This window comes from Phalacrocorax carbo, chromosome Z, assembly GCF_963921805.1.
Source record: "Phalacrocorax carbo chromosome Z, bPhaCar2.1, whole genome shotgun sequence".
Taxonomy (NCBI): domain Eukaryota; kingdom Metazoa; phylum Chordata; class Aves; order Suliformes; family Phalacrocoracidae; genus Phalacrocorax; species Phalacrocorax carbo.
Window position 1 is genome coordinate 4,330,113 of NC_087548.1, and position 27,533 is coordinate 4,357,645.

The following is a 27,533-nucleotide window of genomic DNA, read 5'->3' on the forward strand; positions in this document are numbered from 1 at the left end:
GAAGTCTCAGACAAAGCTGTACATGGCTGGCCCAACACTTTTACCCTAACCTATGTGCCTTTTGCATCCCAGGGCAAGTCCATGTAAAAGGATTTCAGAGATTTATGAAGGCCAGAACGGATCAGCCAGTCTACCTTGCTCTGTATCTCAGTCCAGTGACCCCCCTGACTGAGCCAAGAACTTGTGTCTGCCTGAAGTATATCTTCCAGAGAAGCAACCATGCTTTTGGCTGGAAGACATCAATCAATGGGGAATCCACCATATCCCTTGGTACACTGCTATTACTTGACACACGGTTAATTAATTTTAGGATTACCAATGATTTCTAATGCCATTTTCCTGGATTTTGCTTCCAGCCTTGCGTTTTTGTTGTGCCTGTCCTGGTAGAATTTCAGATCTTGCCTGGTACCTTGTACTTTCTCCCTGGGAAGAGCAGGTTCTTGGTCTTGTGATGGAGGGTAATAGTTCATCTTTTTCTTTTGATACGCTAAATGCATGGAGCTCTTGTGCTCTGTCCAAAGTTTTTTCCAGTCACAGATTGTCCACAGCACTTTTTTGTATCTCAGTCAATTTTTGCATCTCATCTGATTTAGAACTGGGGGAGGTACTCAGTACTCCAGGATCAGTCTCTCCACAGTCCATGAAATACATTCCTCTGAGGGGCTCGAGGCTGCTTTTTCAGTATTGTCTTCCTCCAGATTGACTATGGGATTATCTCTAGTTTTTCCATAGTTTTTCATAGATAAATTATTGAGAAACTACTCCAAACTGAGACCCAACTTCGGACATGAATGGGACTCTGAGAGGTGCTATTATTATTATCTATGCTTACAGCTTAGGGTTCCCCTCAAATTTCAGAATAACTTTTCTCAGGCAGCAGGCATGGATTATTGATGATCCACATGCTCTGTATACCCAAATAAATTTGCCCCAAGGTGTCATTTCAGACATGTAACTAGCTATGCACAGAGCTGTCAGCATCTGTGGTGTTGATTGACTTCAGTGACTTCTCACTGACCAAATGTTCATTGATTTCACGTTCACCCATATTGGTGCATCTCAGTTGCCTTCCTTCAAGTCTCTGCTGAATTATACAAATGTAGGAGAGTAGAAAATAGCCAAACTGGACAGAGGAGGTTAAAGAGCAGCTCTTAATGGAGGGGAAAAAGAACTTAGGTCTTTGAGGTATTAATTTTTAAATCACCCTCCAAGAATGCTTCATCTGAAAGATGACCTCTCTTTTCCTGGCTGTTGCTGGTGCCAGCTGGGGTCACTGCTTATGCTCTGGTGGGTATCAGAAAGGTGGTTACTTAGGCATGGAAGAAAGCTGGTGTAATGGAATTTGACAGCATTGATTTTACATGGAAGGCTCATTCTGCACTTAAACATCTCCTTTCCCCATGAATACATTATTTAAATGGTTGGTATATAATTTTTTAATGAGATGTTCCTTAATCCATCTGACCAAAGACTAGGAAGACTACAACTATACAAGAGGGACAAAAACCTTCTGGTTTCATTAACTGTCTGATTTTCTGATTCATTGACTTTGGTGGCCTTTATTTGGCAAGAAATGCCTTTTCTGCCCCACATAACCCCAACCCATTAAAATGATTGCAGAAACCAGAGCAGTTGCTGGTACTTGCTGGAGTTTATCAAGTGACTCTTAGATCATAGTAGTAGCCTGGTTATTTTTAATCAATACAAATCAAGTTTTGAAGCATCTATTATGTCCTGGTCCGGGGCAAACTAAACTACATTACAAAACACTTAAGCTCTGTAAAATTTCCTGACCTCTGAAATCTCTTATGACCTAGTTGCAGCTTCACAATGTCTAGTGCTAATCTCTCCATTAAAGCCTTTTCAACTGTTTCCTAAACTGCTGCACAATGTAGGTATTTAGACAAAAGCAGCAGCTTTCAGAGCCATTAAAGGCTCAGGCCAAAAGTAAAGATGATTTTCTTATGGCTGAGGATGTCTGACAGCCCAAGGGGGATTGAATGTTTTTCAGCTGACCCTTATTTAAGATAACCTGTGAGTGTCAGGATTATGGTGCTAAGATTACTGTAGTATTTAAATATTATGTTATTAGTCAAATACTGGCATATATAAACCCAAGATAATTTGGGGGGGAGATTGGGGAAGGGGGGAATCCACTGTCAAGGCTCAGATTTAAGCTGTTTAGTTTTAGCTCACAATGGAGTCTTTAAAAATATGCTCTTCCTCTCTTATAAACTATTTATATTTATGGTTCCAAATTAAAGTTTGCTGACCCTGACATGCTTTATTTTCATTTACTAATCAGCAAATGACTTTTCTAATTGAAACATGTGTGCTCCATTTGTGGGACGGTGTGTTATATCAGTTTCCTTGCTTGGAGGGAAGGAGAATATGAAATCTGTGTTATTCTCCTCAAATTTTTAAATTCCTGAAACTCCCAGAACCCTTACAAAGGAAAATGAAGAAAACCCAGGGACTCTCTCCCAAGGAAGAGCCCAGCTGCCAGCTGAGCAGAGAGTTTGTTTTGCTGAGAAGAGATGGCAAGAAAACCCAAATTAAGGGTCTCTTCCAGGCTCAGCCTGATCCTTCAGCCTTTCCACAGAAAAAAAAAGGACTGGTATGAGGTCAGAAGAGTCACCCCTATGAATATGTTTTTCTCCACCAAATGGACAGAGGGATTGGTCCAGCTCTCAGTAGCACAGTCATTGGTGTCTGAAGGTAGGTGGGATGATTTCCACCTTGGCACACACAGAGATCACCTCCTTTGCAAAATATCTTTGCAAGAAAACACAGGCCCATTTGTTCTACAAGTTCACAAGGTAAGGAGTCCATGGGGACATAGGGTCTTCTGGGTCTGCACCACCTTCCCTGTAGAGAAGTAGGGAGTGCCTGACCCCCTGATAATTTTGCAAACTTCAGTGCATCTCTTCTTTTAGCTGTGACACCATCCTTTGGGGCAACCCTAGTTTAGAACCCTCATCTGTTGGAGCCTTGGGTTCCTCCTCTGTAAAACAGGGATGGTTGCAAAGCCCCTCAAGACCTACTGGTGCAAAATGCAAGGACCAGAGCAAGTTATTCTGGAGCAGCAGACACAGGGAGGCATGGCAGAGAGAAGGGAGTTTCCTGCGGGAAGCTGCTGACGTTGCCTGCACAGCCTGAGGTTGTGTCATTCACCTTCCCTTAATCTCCTGCTTTTTATTGGAGGTTTTTTTAGTTGTCATTCTTCACAGTGCTGTGGTCTCAGGATCCAGTTAAGCAAACCCCACATTATCCACACTACCTAACAGTGCAACATCTGTGAATAGCTTTCTAATTACTCAAATCAGCATGATTGGAAATTCTTGATTTTATTGGGAAGGAAATTTATAGTAATTAAACCAAATTAATTTTGGATTTCTGTTAATCCAAAGGTTTCAGAAGCTTTGGGTTAGACCTGCATTGTCTGCAGGAAGTGATGTGGGTGAAAGAATGAGAAATTAATTGATTTTGGACAACATGATGATAATAGGAGAATTTTTCAAATGAGTTATGCATCTTGTATCAATTGCAGAGTCTTTTCTGGCATCTAAAAATATAATTCAGGGCTTTTACTAAAGATTCAAACAGACTGAAAGGAATCTTTTTTAATCAAAATAAAGAACCCTTTTTAATTACTCAAACTCCTTCACAGTTGGAGGTAATAATTGTCTTACATTCTTAAGTAGTGCTGTTATTAGCATGCCCTGGGGCTCTTCTATTTTCCAGAAGTTAGCATCGTGCTCTATTGAATGCCAGGATAGAGCGTGCGTCAGCTCAAATATTTCTGTATCTTTGATGCTGGGAATGATGTGGATTGAACCCAGCCTCTTCCTTTGGTGCTGCCATTCCCAAAATGTCTGTATAAACCAACAGGAGCCTGGGAGCAGTGGTAAACACTAAGGGATGGATGATAAGACCATATTTTGCAGAAAGGCATGTTTCCAGGCACACCTGGGAGACTATTGTCTTATGTTTTTCCTTAAGCACTTTTTTTGTTGGTGAATTAGGGGTTTTGGGGGGGCAAATAAATGCCAGACAAGTGAACAAATATTTTCCCTCTGATTTTTGCTATGCATTTTAAACCTTCCCTCTCACACTGATGGAGGGGGAAGGAGACCATCCAGGCAGTGTTATGGCCCTCCTCTGAAGCAGCACAAGTGGAAGTTTACAAACTGTGCTGCAGGATTATCAGGACAGGAGTAAACATTTTATGGGGGGGACAAAAAGGAATTTATGGGACCAGAGATTGCTGTTCTTCATTAAGACCTGCTAGATGCCCACTAGAATCTGCCTGTAACAACTGACATCAAATTAACAGTTCCTGATTGGGGGAGAGTATTGCAGACCCTGAGAAAGCCTTTTGAACATTTATGCATGTGTGTCTCTTCATCATGTCCTCAACATTGGGTATTCCTTCTGCATCCATCTACTTTTTGTCAAAACACTTCTCAATTGAGACCTTTGCCTGTTGATTTTTTTGTGGGTTGCTTCCAATGCTAAGCTGCATGAAGCTGCTCTTGATTGCAATTAAGGTTAGTGAAAGCAGAACTAGGCAGCAAGTCTTCATATCCACCGTGCACTGAAACACATAAAATAGGTATAATATAGGTGGATTTTGATTTTGCCACTTCAGCAGCTGTAATATCTTTTTATTCACCAGTATTACTAACCAAGCACTCTTACCCCTTCTTCTGTAGGTGAAAAACTGAGGTGAAATAAAATGAAGCTCACCTCAAACTGCTCAGAGAAGAGCTTGGATGCAGAACCAAGGCATCCTGACCCCCAGGTTACTGCTGTGAACCAATCAGCTGTCCAACTTGGAGCCTCCTGGCACAAGCAGTCTGTCTCCTATAAACTGCCTTAAAATTACAGGATAAGTTTGGTTGGAAGGAACCAAATGTTTCATTCCTCTGAGAAGGGAAGCACCCACAACTGTCAAGGAAAATAAGTAATCTGTCATGTACAGCAAGACCGATATGTGAAGGCCTACTGAGAGAGGGAAGGAAAGAAGAAAGCAAAAAAAGAAAAATAAAAACGGGTTTGGTGGAGGGCCAATGTCTCTGAATTAATATCTGCCAACCATCTTTGGGAGCTAGCTGCACTGCCCAACAGTAGTGACAGGCTGAAACGGCGATGTTTCCACATTTCCCATCAAAAGCCAAGAAAAACTTTGTGCCATATTACTGGAAAGAAGAAACTGGTTTGGAAGCCATCCCAAACTTCACATGCACCAGCAACTGGTGTAACAGCTGCATTGCAAACCCTCAGTATAAACAAGCAAAGACCTTCCACTGAGGCAAACTCATAGGGCTTGAAATACTAATTTTCAGTATCTCTGGCTATAACCAAGGCAAGGTCTGGATGAAGCCCCAGGAGGCAAAGAGCTTTCATGTTCCAGGTACTTTCTGTTAAAGAAGCCCCATATCAGAGGGCTGTATCTTTCTGAATTTGAGTTTAGGCTGCTTTTGTGCTAATGTATTTATATTGTGATGTGAAAAGCTATTTTTTAAAGAAGAAGATAAATCTTACCCAAATCTGATATTAATTTTTTAAAATCTCTGCTCTGAGATTTACGTTGCTTTTTTCCCCCCTTCCCCTGAAAAAAAATAAAGGAAGAAAAAAAAGGGAAAAATAAAAAGGAAAAAAAACCACCCCACTGCATCAAAGACAGAAATAATGGCTTGATAGTACTTAAAAGCTTATGGATAGGAAACTTAAAAAACTGGTCAGATTCAAAGCAAAGCCTATCAGATTTTCTTGGTTCTCATAAACCTTTAATCAGCTCCCATGGGGCATTTTTGCTAACCATAAAACATGTGATTATAAGACATGTGAACTACTGGAATTATGACAGCGAGATGGGCTTTGACTTTAGTCCTACTAAAGAATGGGGATTTAAGAAGCCGTTGCAGCAATAGCAGTAGGTGGCCGCCCCGGGAGGAAGCACAGCACACCACTGTTTCTGTCATGAGAAACCAAACCGGTGGTGAGATCCTCATTCACTGTGTCTCAGCCCTACAAGGGGTTTTCAGAGTCCAGGCATCTTCCTCGGTGAAACCCTGGTGCTTTCAGCATGGGATGTGTGTTGCAAGTCACTGGTCCCTGATAGCCTACTGGTGTTAATGGGGTATGGGACAACCCAGAAGGGAAAACAGCACAGTATTTTCAGCAGAGGACTGGGATGATCCTAATTGCAGAGGCAGCATGGCACTTTTCTCTGACCCTTTCTACAACAGACTGGCTAACAAGGGTAGGGTATGGCCTGGGGTGTCTGGTAGCATCCAGGTCCTGGTACTTGCTCTAATACCAGCCTATGAGCTTGACACAGCTGCTTTCCATCTCAGGGCTTTGTTGGTTTAAAATACCAGTTTCCTGGAGGATGAATTCCCTCTTATGAGACAGGTCTTTGGAGTTGAATGCAATTCAGTCAGGATCTCTGAGTGCCTTTGTCATATAAATAATATCAGTTGGGGCACAGTCACTGAGTCTGCTACAAGAAGATATTCTGAATTAGGTTGGAAATGGCTCCTTGGTCCCTTTATGGGAGAAGATAAATGTTTTATAATCTATGTGTAAAGGTCCCAGGCATCAGTAGGGTAGAAATATGCTGCAAGTAGCATAGAAATTACCAGGATGCTAGACATAGGCTGGCATTTCTCTGTGTTAGATGTCACTGACAAACATGTGATTGATATGAGAATTGGTATTTGTGGCATTCAAAAGATACTTTATTTGGAAAAAAGCAGTGGCCTTTGTAGGATACTGTAGGTTTGACATGGCGGGGGCCATGAGATAGGGGACTGTTTTGAGGGTCTTTACTCTTTAGCAACTAGTTCTGAAGTCTCCATGAGGTGGCCACAACTGGAGCAGAAGCAGTTTTGGATTATAGTAGCCTGAAGTCCCACAGGTGTGTCACCAAGCTGCCCACGGGGCCTATTCTGGAAGGACCCTCATTGCTTTAGAAAGTGCATTATTCACTCCCGAAGGCTGTTATGTTCCTGGTTTGTCAGCTGGGAAAACTCTAGTTTGGGGTCCCCACCTAACGAGCTGGGATGATGCCATGTGGACACACGACAACAAGGAAATATATATTCCTTGTAGACATAAAGGGGCTGTAAGTCTGGGGACAGGCAGCAGCTCTTGTGCATCCCTCAGTGCTTCTCAGTATTGTCCCATGAGAGCTACTGTAGGCAGCTGTTTGATTTGCACAAAAAACCAGGGCTTTATGTGGGTCCTGCTGCTTCAACATGAACCTACAGAGCCCTCAGACACCTGAACGAGCATCAGAAAGCATGGGGCAATGTTGCAGCAGTTGATATAAGAAGTAGAAGGTGGTAAACAGCCTGAACTGATCACACAGGGCACATACTAGAAAAAGAGCTGGTGGCAGATTTTTCCATGAAAGACATTTTATTTTGTAATTTACTTTTCTGATTCTGAAATTATATAATTTCTCTTAGTATTTAGGGAATGTTGCATGTCCTCTCTTTTTAGTTGGGTGAACATTCAAGGCTGGTATTTTAAATGACAAGTAGGTTTAGTATGGACAGACCTGTACATCTGGTTGGGTAGTTTCAGATTTGGGAAAACAGCTGATCTTTTAACAGATACCACTGCAATTTAAAAATTACCTCACAAAGCACATTTGTTATTTTATTAAAGTGGAATTTTTATCATATCCATGTACAAAGAGCCAACATAATATCTCTTCTAGGATCCCAGCAAACAACTTGAGTCTATTACAAAACCTAACTTAACATAATCATTTTAGCACACCATGCTAAAATAATTTTAGATAATTCTGTATATATGAAACTGTTTTACCCAGCCACCAGGACACTGCACAAATAACTTTGTCAGCTCTGGTCTTTTCAAATTCTGCAGGAACTTTCCTGAGTGTATCTTGGAAGGATTATATAGGTTTATGTTACACAAGCTACTGCAATGCTCTTTAAGATAAATTTGTAATTCTTAATGCTGTAATGTCTGCCAGATGATTATTGTGTGTTGATGTGATTGGACTGTATACTGGCTGGAACAATATAGAAATGATAGAAAAGCCTGATTTTATGAGTTACAAAATATGGAATTACTCATACGAGTGAACTCCTGAAGAAATAACAAACTTTACAAGCATTACTTAAAGCAATGATAAAACTGGAAGCACAAGGTTCACATCCAGATCAAGGTCCAGCTCAAATGCATCCCTGTATTGGGTATTTGTCCTTAGGAATTTGGTTTGGCCACGCAGAAGAGGCATTGTGGCCATCAGCTGGGTCAGGTTGCCCAGCGAGGTAGTAGATGCCCCATCCCTGGAACCATTAAAGGTCAGGTTGGACGGGTCTCTGAGCAACCTGATCCAGTTGAAGATGTCCCTGCTCATTGCAGGGGGGTTGGACTAGATGGCCTTTAAAGGTCCCTTCCAACCCAAACCATTCTGTGATTCTGGGGGACAGAAAAAGTTTGGGAGCTGCTGTGATATTTCCTTCCCATGATGGAACCCTTTGAGGTGCCAAGATGTGGTCTGCAGCCACTTGAGTCAAAAGCAGGACTGTGGTTTAAATAACAGCCCTCTGCACTGTACCACCCATTTTGCATGCAAAGGGACAGCAGGTTGCTCCTCCTTTGCACCATGTGGCTCTCCTTTCAGCTTAGGGGGGACAGGGCATCGTTCTGAGTGGCCCTGAGAGACCTGGTGACAATTCTCAGCCTCTCAGCCTTTTTTATTTTTTTTCCCTTCCCCAGAGTTTGCAGACATTTCTCTGATTTTGCAAGCAGTGCCGATCTCAGCCCAGACAGGAACCAGCTAAGGAGATTGCAGCAGTGACTACTGGTTCACCATACAGGTCACCAGAGCACATATCACTCTCCGTTGAGGGTGAGCAGTTGCATTCCAGCCCAGGGTCACTTTGGAGAGCTGCAGTCAGTGGCCTGAGCTGGATGAGCTGCTTGGACATGGTCCCTCTGTTCCAGGTGGGTGGCTAAGAGCGAAGCACCATTACCAGCGTCCTCTGTGGGGGTGCTGGGGCCAGGCTGGAGCATCACCATCAATACACCATCTGTGGATGTTTGGGGGAAGGTGCTGTGTCAGTGCACCCTGTTATTCCCAATGCATGGGAAATATGGGGGTTGCTCAGAAAATGCAGTCCAGTTGTGCAGGTAAGAAACGGGTCCTCCATTAGGACCCTGAAATGAAGGCTATGCATGTGTTTTCTGGGAAATCACAGGGAAAAAACCCATCTTGTATTTTCTGCAGCCACGCAGCGATTGCTCACATGGAAATACTTAGGTCACTTGGACTGGAGTCTTCAACTCGCGATGACTTTTAACAGGCAACATCTGACAGCACCAAAGCCCTTTGCAGCCCTGGGTGAAATTACAATAACAAGAGAAAAAAGCTATTACTGCCACCATGCTTTCATTATGCAAATGATATTAAGATAGGCTGTGCAGATCACCTGTGGTTATGCTGTAATCTCCATGCAGTGATTATAATGTGTCAAATTTAGTAATTTTGATTATGACATGTTAATTACACGCCATCCTCATGCAGACATGAATATTACTCGCAGTCAAACAAAACACAAATTGGGGGCGTTGTTTTTTGTTGTTGTTGTCTTTTTTTTGTTTGAAATTTTGTTGATTAAATGGATTAAAAGATAAAGAGATACGTAACATTGTAAACTCATTAAACATTGGCTAAGTCATCCCTGGATGCCTGGGTGGAGAGAGGTTTCTGTTACAAAACCAGTCTGCAGCGTTATTGGTTTGGTTTTTTTTGTCCCAGCAGGGGTGGTGTTTTAAACAAAAGATATATTTTATAAACTGGAGAGCTGTGTGGGGTTGAAGAGCATTTGATCTTTTAACTCTTCCTGGTATCTATCAGAAGAGGGTGCAGATGGCTGGGGTGTCCCCATCTCCATCATGGTGCGGTGCCCATAGGTCACCCTCCTGTGGATGTTTCCCCTCATCCCCATCCTCGGGTACCTTTATTTCAGAGGCTTTTTTTTAAAAAAAAAAACATTCCAAAGTTTTTCTGGGGACAAGCCCTTTTTCCTGCTGCCCCACCCTCTCCGTATGGCAGATCCTGCTTAATCCTCCTGGAAGAAGAGAAGATTTTTTTTATGTTTTCCAACAAAAACATGTTTTAAAATATTGCTATTTTGAATGTAGCTCACTGTAAAAAAAATACAATTTCAGGGGAGATGCTTCAATAAAATATTCCCCCATGATGAAATATGCCATTAAATATAGAAACAGATCAGATAGCAGATTTTCCACCAAGGTTCCCCTGGATGAAATATCTAGGTAAGAAGCTGAATTACTGAGACACCTCAGTAAGTATGGGAGGGGAGAAAAAAGAAAAGACACCTTGCAAGGGAGCAACACTTAACTAGACTTATAAATAGCTGGGACTGCAACTTGGCTGATTAATTTGGGGAAATAAGCCTCACTGAAAGTGCTCTGCAAATTCATCAGATTTCCTTACTTCTTTAGCCCTCACTAATGTTTAAAAATAAAATATTAGCATCGAAGCTAAAACTTTTAGGTAATTAAATGCTTTGAGTTACTGTTTCATTAACAGGGATCTCTCCTAGCATTGTCTCCTCTGAGTTTAAAAAAAACCACAACAACAACAACCAAAACCAAAGAAAAATAAGAGAGAGATGATGGCAATCAAATAAAAATGTGTATGATAGACCATTTGCAGCTAAAATTTGTATGGCACCAGGTGGGACAAGAGTGAGATGAGGGAAGGAGCCAAAGGATATCCAAATATCAAGGGAGAAGCTTAACATTTATAATCGCTCCACCCATAAAGCAAAGTCTGACTGACTTCCTTGGAGAAAAGTCATAGCAAAACTCTTCATCCTGCTTCCACTACACAGGGGGTTCGGAGGCACCAGCATCACTGGAAAGACCTGTCTTGCTGGTGTGATGAGCACAGCAGGGCTGAGCTTGCTTTTGGGTGGAGTTTGGGGCACCTGGGGTGCAGAATGACCTTCCCCACGATCACTGATTTTCAACTTCATACCACAGTCACTATTTTGGCAGCTCATAGGTGAGTTGGCTGTTTGCTTTTAATGCGCAAAATAAATTTTAAATAAAATAAAAAGCATCCCCCTAAACATTGTTTTTATACAGAAGAACATTTCAAGGCAAGTTTTACACAGGTTCAGCCCAGAGGGAAACTCTACATGTAAATGGAGATTACACACAAAGGAGTCTATTACTTTCAATATTTCTCAGCAAGAGGGTTCAGAGTTATTTAAATAAGTTTAGATATTAAACCTAAAGTAGCCATTAAAGGAATGTGGATTTGTTTGCCTAGTTTTTATAGAAATCTTTTTTTTTTCCAGCTGACTGAAAAATCCATTGCTTGCATGATGGTGAATATTTTTAATGCATAAAAAAATCAAAGAACTTTCAATATAATACTTCCTTTGAGTTTTTAAGCACCAAATTACAGAATACTTATTATAGCCAAATGTCTTATTTAGGAGAGATTAAACTGCAAATATTTGCCTTACTTTTTTTTCCCTTTTCCATCTATTCTTTAGAAGAGAGCTAATATAAACACTGACATTAAACCATATTGGCTATGTAAGGCACTTTGATTGTCATTGAGATTATTTTTAAAGTTCTTTAGGTCCCCGTGTTACATCTTTGCAACTGCATGGAAAATGTTTCACCATGTTTCTCTTTGCAACATTTCTTTGGGGATTCATAAATATTGATTGTACCATAAAAAATTTGATGGAATCTTGAAACAGACTGCAGTCTTGGCAGCTGGGGAATTTACTCAATTTTTCTCAATAGCTTCAGTCTATAAAAACAGATTTTGCAAATTGTTTCTCACCTTGTCTTTTTAGTATTTAATGGCTCTCAATTCTGTAGCCTTCTGAACCATGCACTGGGTGCATTTTCCATCAAAATTGTATCAGGCCTATTCAAAGGGAATTAAAAGGCAAGGTGTGACCAAGGGGTTAAACTGCCTTCCCGGCTGGCAAGCCTGACTTTCATTACTGATGGCAGTGTGGAGCCATCCTAGTGCTTGTTGTGTTAAAACTTTTCTTTAAAAATTGTCCTTAAATGTTAATGGATGTATGCAGAGACAGGAGAAAAAAACCCCGCTCCTCTGTGTTTCAAGTTTGACAGTTCTCGCTTTCACAAATGTGTGCACAGGAAGGTGCACAGGAAGATGCACAGAGAGATATGAATTTATTTTCTGCATTGTTAAAGCTTCAACATTGCCCTCAAATCATCCTGACACAAAAGCAATGCAGCTTGGTTCACCAACCAGCACATTTTGCCCTGAGCAAAGACACTTTCCCATGCATGGAATGATCTCCCACTGTTTCCCATAAGAGCACCGGGCTGGCTGGAGAAATCTAATCAAAAGCTTTCCAACACAACAACCTGCCTGAAACAACTTGAAGCAAATGAGGGCTTGGGCTGTGGCTGGACAATGCTGGTTGGAGCCACGTGCTAATTGCTGGATAAGGCAATAATCCCATTCCATTGTTGCTGCCTTGGCTGGAGCATCCTATGCTCCACTGAGCATCCACCTTGTCTTAGCAGCATGCTGTTTGCTATGAGGAGCAGGTCTCTCTGCCAGTGTGTTTGCATACTTGTCTGAGAGTTGTACGTACATCATGCATACTGGCAGGTTTAGGCACAATGGGTACTTTAGCAAGTCAACCACATAGACAATGCTCTCTCCAAATTAAAGTACTAGTCCAAGTGTTAGAGTGGGCGTTTGACCAGAGAAGCACAATTCCTGAATGCTTCTCAACTATCCATCTCTCTGCTTTCTTTCTGCTGCTTTATGTCATTTGCAACATAGCCACAAGTTAAGAAATTACTAAGCAGGGATCCAAAGCAGAAGGGGTTCATTTTCTGGGGTAAGAGATGTCACTCAGCACTTGCTCGGGACCTATCTCATAATTCAGGCTGCTTGGAGACAGCCTACGGGTAATGGAACAAAATAACAGCCTCCCAATTACTGTTTTACTCACTTCTTTTGGCCCATTGGCATCTTTTTACTTACCGACTGTTCTATCAGCTGAAACCTGGAAAAAATAAACATTTGCATAATTGTGCTGGTTTTGGCTGAGAAGGGGTTAATTCTCCTCACTGTGGGGGTCGGCTACCTTTCCAGCTTCCCGCGCTTTGCCGCGTGGCGGGGTGGGGCTGGGAGGGGCAGGGCCGTGGTGGGGGCGGCTGACCCCGACTGGCCAATGGCAGGTTCATTCCATACCATGTGACACCATGACCAGTATATTGAGGGGGGGCAGTGGCAGCGCGAGAGCGGCGCGGCGTCAGGTTGGCAGGCGGCTGTGGCGCATGCGGTTTGTTGCGGTGGTTTGTTCCCCCTCTCCCCTCCCTTCCCCCTTCCCCTGGGGCTTTGCGCCTCTCGTTGTTCTCCTTTGCATTGCATTTCTATTGTTGTTTCTTTTAGTTTTAGTTATTGAACTGTTTTTGTCCCAGCCCATGAGTGTTGCCCTTCTGACTCTCTTCCCCATCTGCCGGTGGGGGAGTGAGCGGGTGACTGTGTGGGGCTGAGCTGCCGGCTAAACCACGACAATTATAATGACAAGTTAGGAGGCCATAAGCTGTCCTTAGGTCAGCTCTGGAGCTTGGGGACTTCTTGGCATCCTTTGTATTAAGGTACAGAGAATTGCTGCTTGCCTACTTTGCACATCTCACCACCATGGGATTTATATTCATACCTTGACTTATTGCAGGCCAGCTGGTTACTCTCAGCTTGTATCTACTCCTGGATAACTTTGCTGAAACATCTCCCATTCAGTGTCTTGTCCACACACGTGCTTCCCTCAGGGTCAATGTTTCTGGTTATAGCCCTCAATAATTGCACCTCAGCTGTGAGTGACATCTGTATTTCAGACTCAAGTCTGAAGAAAACTTGAATCTAGCACCACTGGCTCACTCTTATGCCACTAAAATAAAACAAACAAGCCCAAAAAGGATGGGAAATGGTTTTACTGGAGCAGCATCTCCATTTGTGAATTAGTTTGTTAAGAGAGCAAAGCTCCATTTAGCTAAAGGGCGATAGCTAGATTGCACGACTGGCCTTCATGTCTACAGCCCTCTATGTACCAGCTTTGACTCAGCATTCTCCAACAGTAAGTCATTAATGGTCCCATAAGATGGGCAAGCTAGTTCATAACAGGAGTTTGAAATGGGGAAAGGAGATGGGCAGAACAGACTTTCCATTCCCAAAATAAAGCATCTCTGTCATCTTGAATACATGGAAGGATGGAGGCGTTCCCTTTGTTAAATATTTACCATGCAAGTATCATGTCACAGAACATTTCTGGGCCTTTAGCTGAGCAGAATGGAGTAAGTGAAATGTTCGGCTGGGTCAACAGGACCATTTGCCAGAGTGGCTTGTTCTTAAATGGGAATCAAAAGCCGACCAGAGAGAGCTCTGTAATGTTTGACTACTAAAAGCATTGCTCACAGAAATGCAGCACTGCACTGGCTCTAAGAGACCAGCAAACAGCCTGTCTCACTGGCAATGCCAGAGCAGGATTTACTCTTCATTACAGAATATACAAACTCTTGGACATGAGCACGGCAAGGGGATGAGCTCCTGTTGGCTTGGTAGGAACCTGAGGGATCAATGAGGATGTGCAGTGTTCCCCAGAATCACATTTACTACTCATAGGAACTTCCTGTGTCATCCTCCCTGCAAACACCAGGGCTCAGGTCCAGCATTACCTGGATGACATTTGAACCTTCTCCCCAGCACTCAAGACTTCGCTCATAGATATAATTAAATTACAGAAAACTCAGAGCCATCCAAGTATGCAAAACTAACAGGAACAAACAGAAGATTGTCTCACTAATCCTTGTGAGGACACTGCAGAAAGTGCTACTCTGTAGATGCAAAATCAAAGTAAAGATATTATTTTGTGAAATTAAAATAAAAGGGATAAAATGGTTATTTTAGGCTTCACTTAAAAATGAACGAGGTTTTCTTTTCTCCCCAGATGTTTTTAAGGAAATTTTTACTAGATTAACTGCAAGCTAAATTACTCCCATTATCTACCCAGGAGCAAGCAACTGAATTGCCCATGAAGTCATTCAGGAGCAAGATAAAAGTTCTTATGGGCACAGCTTGGCACTGGGCTGCTATCAAAGCTGTTCCTGCATCTCCTTCTGGCTGGAGGCTCTCAGAGAGCTTTCTGGGCATGGGGGAAGGGTGTCTGTGAGGTGATTAGTGTCAATACTTGTTTAGGAGGTGCTGATGATGTAATGCATACTTAGTTTTCTCCTAGGTTATAGGACTTCTGGAAATTTGTCCAAAAAAATTTTTTTTAATGTGACATTACACTGTTACAGAACACTTACTGTTCAAAAGTCTGGTTTTCTCAGCATTTTTGCATTTCAGCTATAATCTTATCACCATATTTGCCCAGCTTCATTTTTTCCCCATAATCTTGGAAAAGAAATACATTTTCAAACTTCTAACTGTAAAAGAAATTTCTTTGTTAATCTCATCCTACACACAACTGTAAAGCTTGCAGGGAAATGGGGGAGAGGCTATAAATGGCATGGCTCCAGCAGGCTGTCTGGAGGAAAAGGGGGATGGCAGCTGGTGCTGTCTTGTCTGTCACCAGAAAAGGACTGGAGAGAACCCTAAAGGAAAGGATTTGTCACTTGTGGGTGTCAAGTGAGAGGCTTGTCCTTTGGGAAGGCATGTCTTGATGAGGTGTACAGTGGTAAAAGAGCCTTTGCTTTGGCCCTTCAGGTGTGGGAGGCAATTACTCTGGATTATACAATGAAAACTGTGCTGCAGAACCTTGAAGAAGGAATTTATCCCTGTGCAGCACTGTCATGGTTTAGCCGGCAGCTCAGCCCCACACAGTCGCTCGCTCACTCCCCCACCGGTAGATGGGGGAGAAAATCAGAAGGGTAACGCTCGTGGGTTGGGATAAGAACAGTTTAATAATTAAAATTAAAAGAAACAACAACAGAAATGCAATGTAAAGGAGAACAATGAGAGGCGCAAAGCCCCGGGGGAGGGGGGAAGGGAGGGGAGGGGGGAACGAACCGCTGAAACAAACCACACGTGACGCAGCCGCTCGCCACCTGCCGACCTGACGCCGCGCCGCTCCCGAGCCGCAAACTGCCCCCCCTCAATATACTGGTCATGGTGTCACATGGAATGGAATGAACATGCCATTGGCCAGTCGGGGTCAGCCACCCCCACCATGGCCCTGCCCCTCCCAGCCCCACCCCGCCACGCGGCAGAGCGCGGGAAGCTGGAAAGGCAGCCGCCCCCCCACAGTGAGGAGAATTAACCCCTTCTCAGCCAAAACCAGCACGTTCTCCACCCCTTATTCCATACCATTTACACCATGCCCAGGTCCCATACCATCCAATACAATCTTACCACCCACCACCCCTCCCCTTCCCATCCTTTAACATAATACACAGACGAAATTCCCTTAGTTCATGGACCTTCCCTGTAAAATGTCCATTAAAATGTCCATTGAGTTCACCCAGTCCATGACTCTGGGCTCCATCTGCCGTATCAGTCTTTCAGGGTGGGAGAGATGGTGTGTGTGGCATTGGGTTGCTGCATACTGAGTCAGTCATCGTTCCATCGCTGCTGCACTGCTTGCTTCACAGTTTTTCTTCCATGGGTTGGGAGGCTCGTACTCTTGATATCATTGATATAACACAGAGGTGACACACAATATTATATAGCAGTTTGCATTGTGCCATTCAGTTCATTGACTGTTTTCGCCCAAAATCAAATCCCCTTGAGGCACACATCAGACTCCTCCATCCTGCCGCATCACCCACCAAGTGCACCCAGGTCCTTGAGCAAAAGCCATCCCACGAATGGGTTTGCCTTTGCCGGAGGCAGGAAGAACCCAGACTGTTTTGCCCAGCATACTTTTTGTGTGCACTACAGGGACTCTATCCCCTTCCACAGCATGTAGGATTTCTGACTGGGCAGGGCCAGCTTGATTGGCAGATCCCCTCGTGTTGACTAACCACGTGGCTTTTGCTAAATGTGTATCCCAGTACTTGAATGTTCCACCCCCCCCATTGCTCTCAGTGTAGTTTTTAACAGTCCATTGTACCGTTGGATTTTCCCAGTGGCTGGTGCATGATAGGGGATGTGATACACCCACTCAATGCCATGCTCTTTGGCCCAGGTGTCTATGAGGTTATTTCGGAAATGAGTCCCATAGTCTGACTCAGTTCTCTCTGGGGTGCCATGTCGCCACAGGACTTGTTTTTCGAGACCCAGGACTGCGTTCCGGGCAGTGGCGTGGGGGACAGGATATGTTTCCAGCCAGCCAGTCATCGTTTCTACCATTGTAAGCACATGGCGCTTGCCTTGGCGGGTCTGTGGGAGTGTGATATAGTCAATTTGCCAGGCCTCCCCATATTTATACTTCAGCCATCGTCCCCCATACCACAGAGGCTTTACCCCGCTTCGCTTGCTTGATTGCAGTGCACGCTTCACATTCGTGGATAACCTGCGCAATAACACCCACGATCAAGTCCACCCCTTGATCACGAGCCCACCTGTATGTTGCATCTCTCCCTTGATGGCCTGAGGTGTCATGGGCCCACCGAGCTAGAAATAGTTCACCCTTATGCTGCCAGTCCAGATCCACCTCAGCCACTTCAATCTTGGCAGCCTGATCTACCTGCTGGTTGTTCCGATGTTCTTCAGTGGCCTGACTCTTAGGGACGAGAGCATCCACATGACGTACCTTTACAACCAGGTTCTCTATCTGGGCAGCACTATCTTGCCACAATGTGACGGCCCAGATGGGTTTGCTTCTGCGCTGCCAGTTGCTTTGCTTCCACTGCTGTAACCACGCCCACAGGGCATTTGCCACTATCCAGGAGTCAGAACAGTGATAGAGCGCTGGCCACTTTTCCCGTTCAGCGATGTCTAAGGCCAGCTGGATGGCCTTTACCTCTGCAAACTGGCTCGATTCACCTTCTCCTTCAGCAGTTTCTGCTACTTGTCTTGCAGGACTCCATACAGCAGCCTTCCATCTCCGATGCTTTCCCACAAGGCGACAGGACCCATCGGCGAACAGGGCATACTGCTTTTCATCTTCTGACAGTGTGTTATACAGTGGGGCTTCTTCAGCACGTGTCACCTCCTCCGGTGATAATTCAAAATCTTTGCCTTCTGGCCAGTCCATAATCACTTCCAAGATTCCTGGCAACTGAGGTTTCCTTCTCGAGCCCGCTGGGTGATCAGTGCAACCCATTTACTCCATGTAGCATCAGTTGCATGGTATGTAGGTAGAGGGGATGTTTCCTTTGAACATCCAGCCCAGCACTGGCAGTCGGGGTGCCAGGAGCAGCTGTGCCTCAGTACCAACCACTTCTGAAGCAGCTCAAACCCCTTCATATGCTGCCAATATCTCTTTTTCAGTTGGAGTATAGCGGGCTTCGGACCATTTGTATCCCCGACTCCAGAACCCTAGGGGTCAACCTCGGGTCTCCCCATGTGCTTTCTGCCAGAGGCTGCAGGTAGGGCCATTCTCCCCAGCTGCAGTGTAGAGCACATTTTTTACATCTTGTCCTGCCTGGACTGGCCCAAGAGCTACTGCATGAACTGTTTCCTGTTTAATTTGTTCAAAGGCTTGTCGTTGCTCAGGGCCCCATTTGAAATCCTTCTTCTTCCGGGTCACTTGATAGAGAGGGCTTACGATCAGACTGTAATTTGGAATATGCATTCTCCAAAAACCCACAATGCCCAAGAAAGCTTGTGTTTCCTTTTTTGCTAGTTTGTAGGGGAATAGACAGGGATCGGCGACCGGAAGATTACGGGATGTGACGGAAAGATAGACTCCTCCCCATAGGAGTGGCAGGAACAGGAAGCGCAAGAGCTATATAAGCGTGTGACGCAGCTAAATAGACGGACATTTTGTATCCATCATGTTGATGTCTGTGCATCACTGTCCCCAGGGCGGGCAGAGCCCTGTGTCCCGGAGGTATGCGGCCCAAGATAAGTTCTCCCGTAGAAGCGTACAGCTACAAGTGGTGACCCCGACGTGATTAGCGGGGAGGCTTGGCAGGTTCGCCGGGGGGAAAGAGAGCTTGGGGCACGCAGGGGCGGGACGGGGAGCCGCAGGTCGGCGGGCGCGCCATGGATTCAGTCGTGAAGGTACTGAAGGGATTGGGGAAGGAATATGGTACTTCGATATCGAAGACGCCTACCTCAAAGGCCATCCAATGGATGATTACGCAGGGGCTCATACGAGGTCCCGCAGACATATTTGATACGGATAAGTGGGTGAGGATTAAAGAGGAGTTAGCCGAAAGGGCTATGATGGGGAAACCCCACTACATACAGGTCTGGGGAAAAATACACGGATTACTATTGAAAGCTCGGGATGATGAGGAGACGTGGCGGCAGGCGCGGCGGTGCCTGCACGGTGTTACGGGCGACAGTAGCCCGGAAAGAGACCCAGGAGGGGCGGTGGGGACGCAGACAGGGGCAAGCATCGCGGGGGACGGAAAAGAAGGGGAGAGTTCGGACGGAGTAGCCTGGCCAGCGACTCAGTCTGAGGCTCCCAAAGAGGTGGATCGGGAAGTGGCGGTGTTCCCTGTTGGGCCAACAGGGCCTTTTGAGTCCCCCCCCGCATACCCCTGGGATGATTTGGTACGCGCGCGGGAGGCCGCGCGCGGGGAGGGTGACGTGGCAGTAGACGCAGCGGGAGTGACGGAGCGGAAGGAGGAAGATGACCGGCGCCGGAAGCAGCGCCGGCAGCGGCGCAGCCCTCTGCCCGACCCTCGAGACTGGCTCCCGGGGCAACCCTTGAGATGGGAGTCGGACGAGGAGGGGGATTGGGGTGCCTGGAGGGGAGGGCAGGGGGAGTATAGAACAACTTCGAGTAGCAGCGAATCAGAAATTGGGGAGAAACCGATGCCCGTATGTGGGGAGAGAGAGCAGCTTGCCTGCGGCGCGCAAAAAAGACGCATAAAACAGCGGGGACTCGGAGGACCAATCAGAAGGAGGAAGGAGAGGGACCGTCAAAAGGGGAGGTCCGGGGCGCTGCAGCTCCGGAGGGGTCTCCGGAGGACGTGCTGCGGCAGCTGCGGCAGTTTATGCGCGCACTAGGGGAAGTAGCTCGGCTGCAGCCAGGATTTTTAACGAGGGGTGCACCCCAGCGACAATCAGTTGAGTTACCTAACTGGCGGCTGATAGCTAGAGATTGTAGCCTCGATGGAGTAAGGATAGAGATGCCCTGGATCTTCCCTGTCCGATTAGCTCCGGGAGGAGGAGTGGAGTGGACGCCGATAGATGCCAAACTAGTGCGAACTTTATGGCAAGAAATTAAAGAAAAGGGGCTGAAAGATGAAGGAGTAAGATTGCTGCTGGACGCTGCGCATGCAGCGCCATTGACCCCCTCTGATGCTAAGCAGTTGGCGAAAGCAATATTAGCTCCCACAATGTACATACTTTGGAAGGAGGCAATGCACAGTGCTTGCCATGCCCTTGTACAGCAAGCGGTGGCAATTCCGAGCCACCCGCTGCGGGGGACCACCCTTGACCGGCTCACTGGCAGAAGTCAAGGACTGGAAACCTCGCAGTTGCAAGCAGCAGAATTAAGGGGCAGGGAGCTACAAGCGGTAACGGAGAGTTCCCGCAAAGCGTATAGTGAAGTGGGTAGGTATGAGAAAAAAGCAGAACCTTGGCAAAAGATACAGCAAGGTCTAGCAGAGCCATTTACAACGTTTTGTGATAGGTTGCAAAAGGCTATTATGGAATCAGACTTGCCATCAGCAGCCAGGGAGGCAGTCCTTATGGATTGCCTCCGAAGTCAGGCAAATCCGCAAACACAAGATATCCTCCGCACCCTGGCGGTAGGGGCGCCATTGGGCCAAACCATCAGGCATGTCTTGCGCCAGGAGGCGTTGAACCAGCATGGCGGTGCGGGAGCGCACGTCTGCCAGAACACTGACTGTGGAAGTGAAGAAAGGGTGATGGTGCAAGCAGCCGGGGTGGGGCCGATATGTCACTTGTGTGGCCGGCGAGGGCACTTTAAAGCTGGGTGCCCGCTAGCGGAAAGGGGAGGACGTAATGGAGGAGGAGCACGCCCAGTAGGGAGGTGCTGGGTGTGTGGGAAGCCAGGACACCTGGCAAGAGATTGTCCAACTACGAGGCCGAGAAACGGCCAAGAGAGGGCGAAGCGAGGGGGATTCGCGCCTCCTATGAGTCAAATGACCCCCATCACGGTGCCAACGCCAGGAGCTTGGCCCACCGTAGCGAGCCAAGAGGGAGTGAACCGTCACGCAGGGGGGCAAGATTTGCAGGTTACAGCCCCCGCGTGGCCTTGGTCATAGGCTGTGATGAGAGACCCATGGCAGCAGTGATGATTACCCCGCGAGAACCGAGTTACCCAGCACGAATATGCCTGGGAATGTTAGTGGATACCGGGGCAGATGTCACCATAATGTCACTCAAACGGTGGCCATCAACTTGGCCCCTTGCCATGGGAAAACGTATAATAGGGGTAGGAGGAGAACAACAGACGAGAACAAGTACTTGTCCTGTGAAACTCGAAGTCATGGACGAGGATGCAGGGAAGCTCCTCACGGCCGTAGTGACCATACTAGTAGCAGATGGGGTAGCAAGCCCCTTGTTGGGGCGAGATGCCCTTGCCCAGATGGGGATCGGGTTGAAAAATTTATCATAAGGGCCACTGCCTCAGAGGGGCTTCATCAGCACAAGTTAGTGTGGAAAACCGAACAGCCCGTCTGGGTGGAGCAGTGGCCCCTGACAACAGAGAAAACAGAAGCTGTAAGAGCTATAGTAAAACGAGAGCACGACACAGGGCACTTAGAGCCCTCGATGAGCCCGTGGAACACCCCTATATTTGCTATAAGAAAGAAAGATAAAAACCAATGGAGGATGCTGCATGATCTTAGAGCAGTAAATCAGCAAATGGAGGACATGGGGCCTCTCCAACCTGGCCTACCAGATCTGAGTGCTGTCCCAAGAGGATGGCAAGTTATTATTTTAGATATCAAAGACTGCTTCTTCAGCATTCCGCTACATCCAGATGATAGAAAGAGATTTGCCTTTACTCTGCCTGCAGTGAACCGCACAGAACCAGGTAGTAGATGGCAGTGGACAGTACTTCCGCAGGGGATGAAAAATTCTCCAGCGATCTGCCAGAGGTATGTAGCTTCTGCATTGCAGCAAGTAAGGCAGCAGTATCAGGAGCAAATCTACATGATCCACTACATGGATGACGTCCTCATAGCTGCGCCCACCGAGGCGCTGTGTGAACAGGTCTTTGCAGACGCCCAAAAGGGCCTTGCGGAACAGGGTCTCCAGATAGCTGAGGCAAAGGTACAGCGAGGACCAGTGTGTGGATTTCTGGGTGCTAGAATAGAAGGGGATTCCATACGAGCTCAGCCTATTAAACTTACACCTAAGGTTAAAAATTTACACGATGTCCAGAAGCTGGTAGGAGCACTGCAGTGGTTGCGGACATTCGTGCGCGTCACCGGTGAGGAGATGCAACCTTTCTATGCGTTGCTGAAAGGGATCAACCCATGGGAGCCCAGGAGTTTAGACGCTGAGGCAGTCCAGCAATTGCAGACGATAGAACGTCGAATGCAAAAGGAAGGAATATGGCGGTGGGACCCCCAGGAGGAATTAATTGCGGGTTGGGTTCTGACCGCCTGTGGAGGGTTAGGATTGCTATATCAAATACGAGCAGGGGAAGAAAAACCACTGCGATGGGTATATCAGAAGGTTCCCAGGGATGCATTCTCCACAAAGGTTAAGGTAGCCGGGGGAATGATTTGGCGGCTGCGACGGGAAAGCAAGGTAATTTTTGGGAAAGAGCCAGATAAGCTGACAGTGCCGTGGAATGGGGAGAAATGGCAGAAGGTGGTAGAGAGTGAAGAAGATATCCAATTGGCAGTATACTCATACCCAGGGAAAATACTCACAGGCACGGTACAGAGGTGGGCCGAAACAGCCAAAGTGGTAGATTTGAGTGTAGATAGTAGAGTTTTGGATACCCCTCACCCAGGACCAACATATTTCACAGATGCTTCCTCAAAGACAAACAGAGCGGCGGTAGTGTGGAAAGAAGGGAATAGTTGGATGCGACAGACGTATGAGGAGCAGGGTAAAAGTGTGCAGTGGCTGGAGGCGAAAGCGCTAGAGATGGCCCTGCGAAAGGATATAGATCGGCATATAAATGTGTGCACAGACTCCTTATATGTGTATAAGTTAGTCATGTCCATGAAACGAGAGGGTGTACCACACACAGAAATTGCCTTGATGCTAGAGATTGCTTTATCACAGCGAGGAGCAACGGTGACAGTAATTCACATTCGCAGTCATCAGACAGGGCCTGGACCACTGATTGAGGGGAATCGCATGGCTGATGAGGCAGCCGCGGGAGTCTGGACCTTGGCAGAGGCAAAGAAACTGCATGAACAACTGCACCTGGGTGCTAAAGCCTTGGCAAAGGAGTGTGGCATCTCAATAAGAGCAGCAAGAGAAGTAGTAGCCACCTGTCCTTACTGTCAGCACTCGCCATTGTGGGAGGCAGGAGTCAACCCTCGAGGCCTGGAAGCAAATGCTGTCTGGCAGACTGACTTTACTGAATGCCCACAGTTGGCCCCCGGAAAGCACCTGGCAGTTACAATTGATACCTATAGTGGAGTCATCATGGCTACTCAACATCGGAAGCAGACCGCAACGCACTTGACTACGCATTGGACCACGGTGATGGCGTGGCTTGGAAAGCCTACCGAGATAAAAACAGATAATGGCCCATGCTTTCGCGCTCGAAATACCCAAGAATGGTGTAAGGCTTGGAATATTGTATTGAAACACGGCATTGCTTACAATAGCACAAGGCAAGCTATAGTAGAACGCGCTCATCGCACCTTGAAGGCAAAAATAATACAGCTTGGGGAGGGGGAGGGGTATAAGGGAACTATACCCGTAGCAGCTCAGCAAACTATTTTAATGCGTGCATTATATTCGCTTAATCATTTTATACGCGGGCAGGAGCAAGTTACAGCAGTGGAGAAGCACTTTGGCAAAGCTCAAGCCGGCGAGCGCTATCCACAGGTACGAGTAAGGTTCCCAGGCAGTGAGCAATGGGAGAGAGGATGGAAACTGAGATGCCTGGGGAGGGGCTACGCCGCGGTTGAGAATGAAGGGCGCATAGAATGGGTGCCTGCAAAGTGTGTGAAAGCAGAACTGTGCAAGGATGTGCAGTGAATAATCCCTTTCTGAGTTGTCTCTTTGCAGGGTCTGCTGACATGGATCCTCATGCTAGCCGTACCATTGGGAAAAGAAATGAGCTCCTTGACAAGATCGCAAGCAATATTGCAACGAGAGCGACACTGGGAAAGGGCGGCAAAAGAGAGATATAAACTGGAACTGGATAGTAATAATTGGGGGGATCTTGTTGTGTGTAGTAACCATGGTTACTTGTGGGCTACCATTGTTATGCTGTGTTATAAGACAAATCAAAGAGCGCCTGCGAGAGTTACATGAATATAGATCTGACCGCAATATGTATCCGCTTATGCAAGTAGCTTTGTAGAATTTTAGTAGCATGGGGAGGGGGAGATGTAGGGGAATAGACAGGGATCGGCGACCGGAAGATTACGGGATGTGACGGAAAGATAGACTCCTCCCCATAGGAGTGGCAGGAACAGGAAGCGCAAGAGCTATATAAGCGTGTGACGCAGCTAAATAGACGGACATTTTGTATCCATCATGTTGATGTCTGTGCATCACTGTCCCCAGGGCGGGCAGAGCCCTGTGTCCCGGAGGTATGCGGCCCAAGATAAGTTCTCCCGTAGAAGCGTACAGCTACACTAGTTGGTGCAGACATGGCTGCTATTTTGTTGATCACATCCATTGGGATCTGACGATGACCATCTTGCCATTTGATTCCTAAGAACTGGATTTCTCGTGCAGGTCCCTTAACTTTACTTTGTTTTATGGCAAAACCAGCTTTCAGAAGGATTTGGACTGTTTTCTCTCCTTTCTGAAAAACTTCTTCTGCTGTGTTGCCCCACACGATAAAGTCATCAATGTATTGAAGGTGTTCTGGAGCTTCTCCCTGTTCCAGTGCAGTCTGAATCAGTCCATGGCAAATGGTAGGACTGTGTTTTCACCCCTGGGGCAGTCGATTCCAGGTGTACTGGACGCCCCTCTATGTGAAAGCAAACTGTGGCCTGCACTCTGCTGCCAGAGGGATTGAGAAGAATGCATTAGCAATCTCAATTGTGGCATACCACTTGGCTGCCTTTGACTCCAGTTCGTATTGAAGTTCTAGCATGTCTGGCACAGCAGCGCTCAACGGTGCAGCGACTTCATTCAGGCCACGATAGTCTACTGTTAGTCTCCACTCTCCATTAGACTTCCGCACTGGCCATATGGGACTGTTAAAGGGTGAGGGGGTCTTACTGATGACTCCTTGGCTCCTCAGTTGGTGAATGAGTTTATGGATGGGGATCAGAGAGTCTCTGTTGGTGCGATATTGCCGCCAGTGCACTGTTGTGGTGGCAATTGGCACCTGTTGTTCTTCGACCTTCAGCAACCCCACAACAGAAGGGTCCTTTGAGAGACCGGGCAAGGTAGACAGCTGTTCAGTTTCCTCCGTCTCCAAGGCAGCTACTCCAAAATCCCACCTGTACCCTTTTGGGTCCTTGAAATACCCTTTCCTGAGGTAGTCTATACCAAGGATGCACGGAGCCTCTGGCCCAGTCACAATGGGGTGCTTCTGCCACTCATTCCCAGTTAGGCTCACTTCGGCCTCCAATACAGTTAGCTCTTGGGATCCCCCTGTCACTCCAGCAATGCTGATGGGTTCTGCCCCTATATAGTTTGATGGCATTAAGGTGCACTGTGCGCCGGTGTCCACTAAAGCTTTATACTCTTGTGAGTCAGACGTGCCAGGCCATCGGATCCACACAGTCCCGTAAGCCAGGTTATCCCTTTCCTCCACCCGGCTGGAGGCAGGGCCCCTCTAGTCCTGATCATGGCAGTCACAACTCACTTCCTGTAAATGTGAATCAGGAGTCCCTCTATTACACTTAGAAATAAAATCAGCGCTTCTACTCCTCTGTCTGGGGACTTGCTCGCTGGAAACTGGAGCAGCAGCTTTCCTGGAAGAGCCCCCCTGAGTGACTGTTCTTCCTTGCAGTTCATGTACTCATGCCTGTAGGGTCGAAGTAGGCTTGCCATCCCACCTCATCATGTCCTCTCTGTGGTCACGCAAGTAGAACCATAGGGTGGCCCGTGGTGTGTATCCCCTTCTTTGAGCCAAAGGACGCTTATTCCTAACAGCTGAGACACTACTCTGTCGAGGTGGGGAGCAGGACAGATCTTCTTTGAGTTGCTGGACCTCTTGGGATAGTTTCTCCACAGCAGAGACAAGCGAGGAAGAGATATTTGTGTCGTAATCCCGGAGTCTATCAATTGCCTCTGCCACCGTTGGTGCCTTGTCACTTCTCCAGGACATCACTGCCAATGAGTTTGCATGCAAAGATGGTGCGCTCCGTACAAACTTCCGCCACATGGGTCGTCTGCACTCGGCTTCATCTGGATCTTTGGATGACCATTGATTGTCCAGGTCACCATAAATCACCTCAAACACAGCTAATTCCCTTAGATACTGGATGCCTTTCTCCATAGTTGTCCATTTTCCTGGGCGATATGTAACATCTTCTTTAAAGGGATACCTTTCCTTCACTCCAGACAGGAGTCGCCTCCAGAGGCTGAGGGCTTGTGGTTTTTTCCCCAATTGCTTTGTCAATGCCCCCTGCCCCAGAAAGGGATCCCAATTGTTTGGCTTCTTTTCCCTCTAGTTCCAGGCTACTGGCCCGATTATCCCAGCATGGGAGCAGTCAGGTGGCAATGTGCTCACCTGAACGACAGGTATAATCTTTTCGCATATCTCGCAACTCGCTTAAGGACAGGGATCGGGTGGTCTCTATTTCATTTATTACTCCTCCCTCCTCTCCCCGCGATGGCCCTGGTTCCTCATCATCCCGTTCTCAACGAGTTGATGTCCGCTTCCAATATTTCGTCTTGAGTATTGGTCAACTGATACTGGTACGGGTCTATTTTCTGAACTAGCTCCAGTACTTGTTGTGGGGGTTTGAGTGGCTGCAGTGCCTGTCGTCAGGGCTGGATTGTCTACCGTGCCAGTCACTTTGCATTTCAATCCAGAGACATTCTCTTCCCCTTGGGAGCACTGAATACTGTTGAGCAGGGCTCAGTATGCATGGGCCAGACCCCAGCATGTTGCAGTTATCTGTGTCTCTCTGGAGTTCCCAGCATAACAACATACTTTCTCCAAATATTCTTCTAGTTTTTTAGGATTCTGCACTTGTTCAGGGGTGAAACTCCAAAACACTGGGGGTGCCCACTGCCCTAGGTATTTGCCCATGCTATCCCACATGCCCTGCCACTCGTAACTATCAAGCCTTGGGGCAGATTTCTG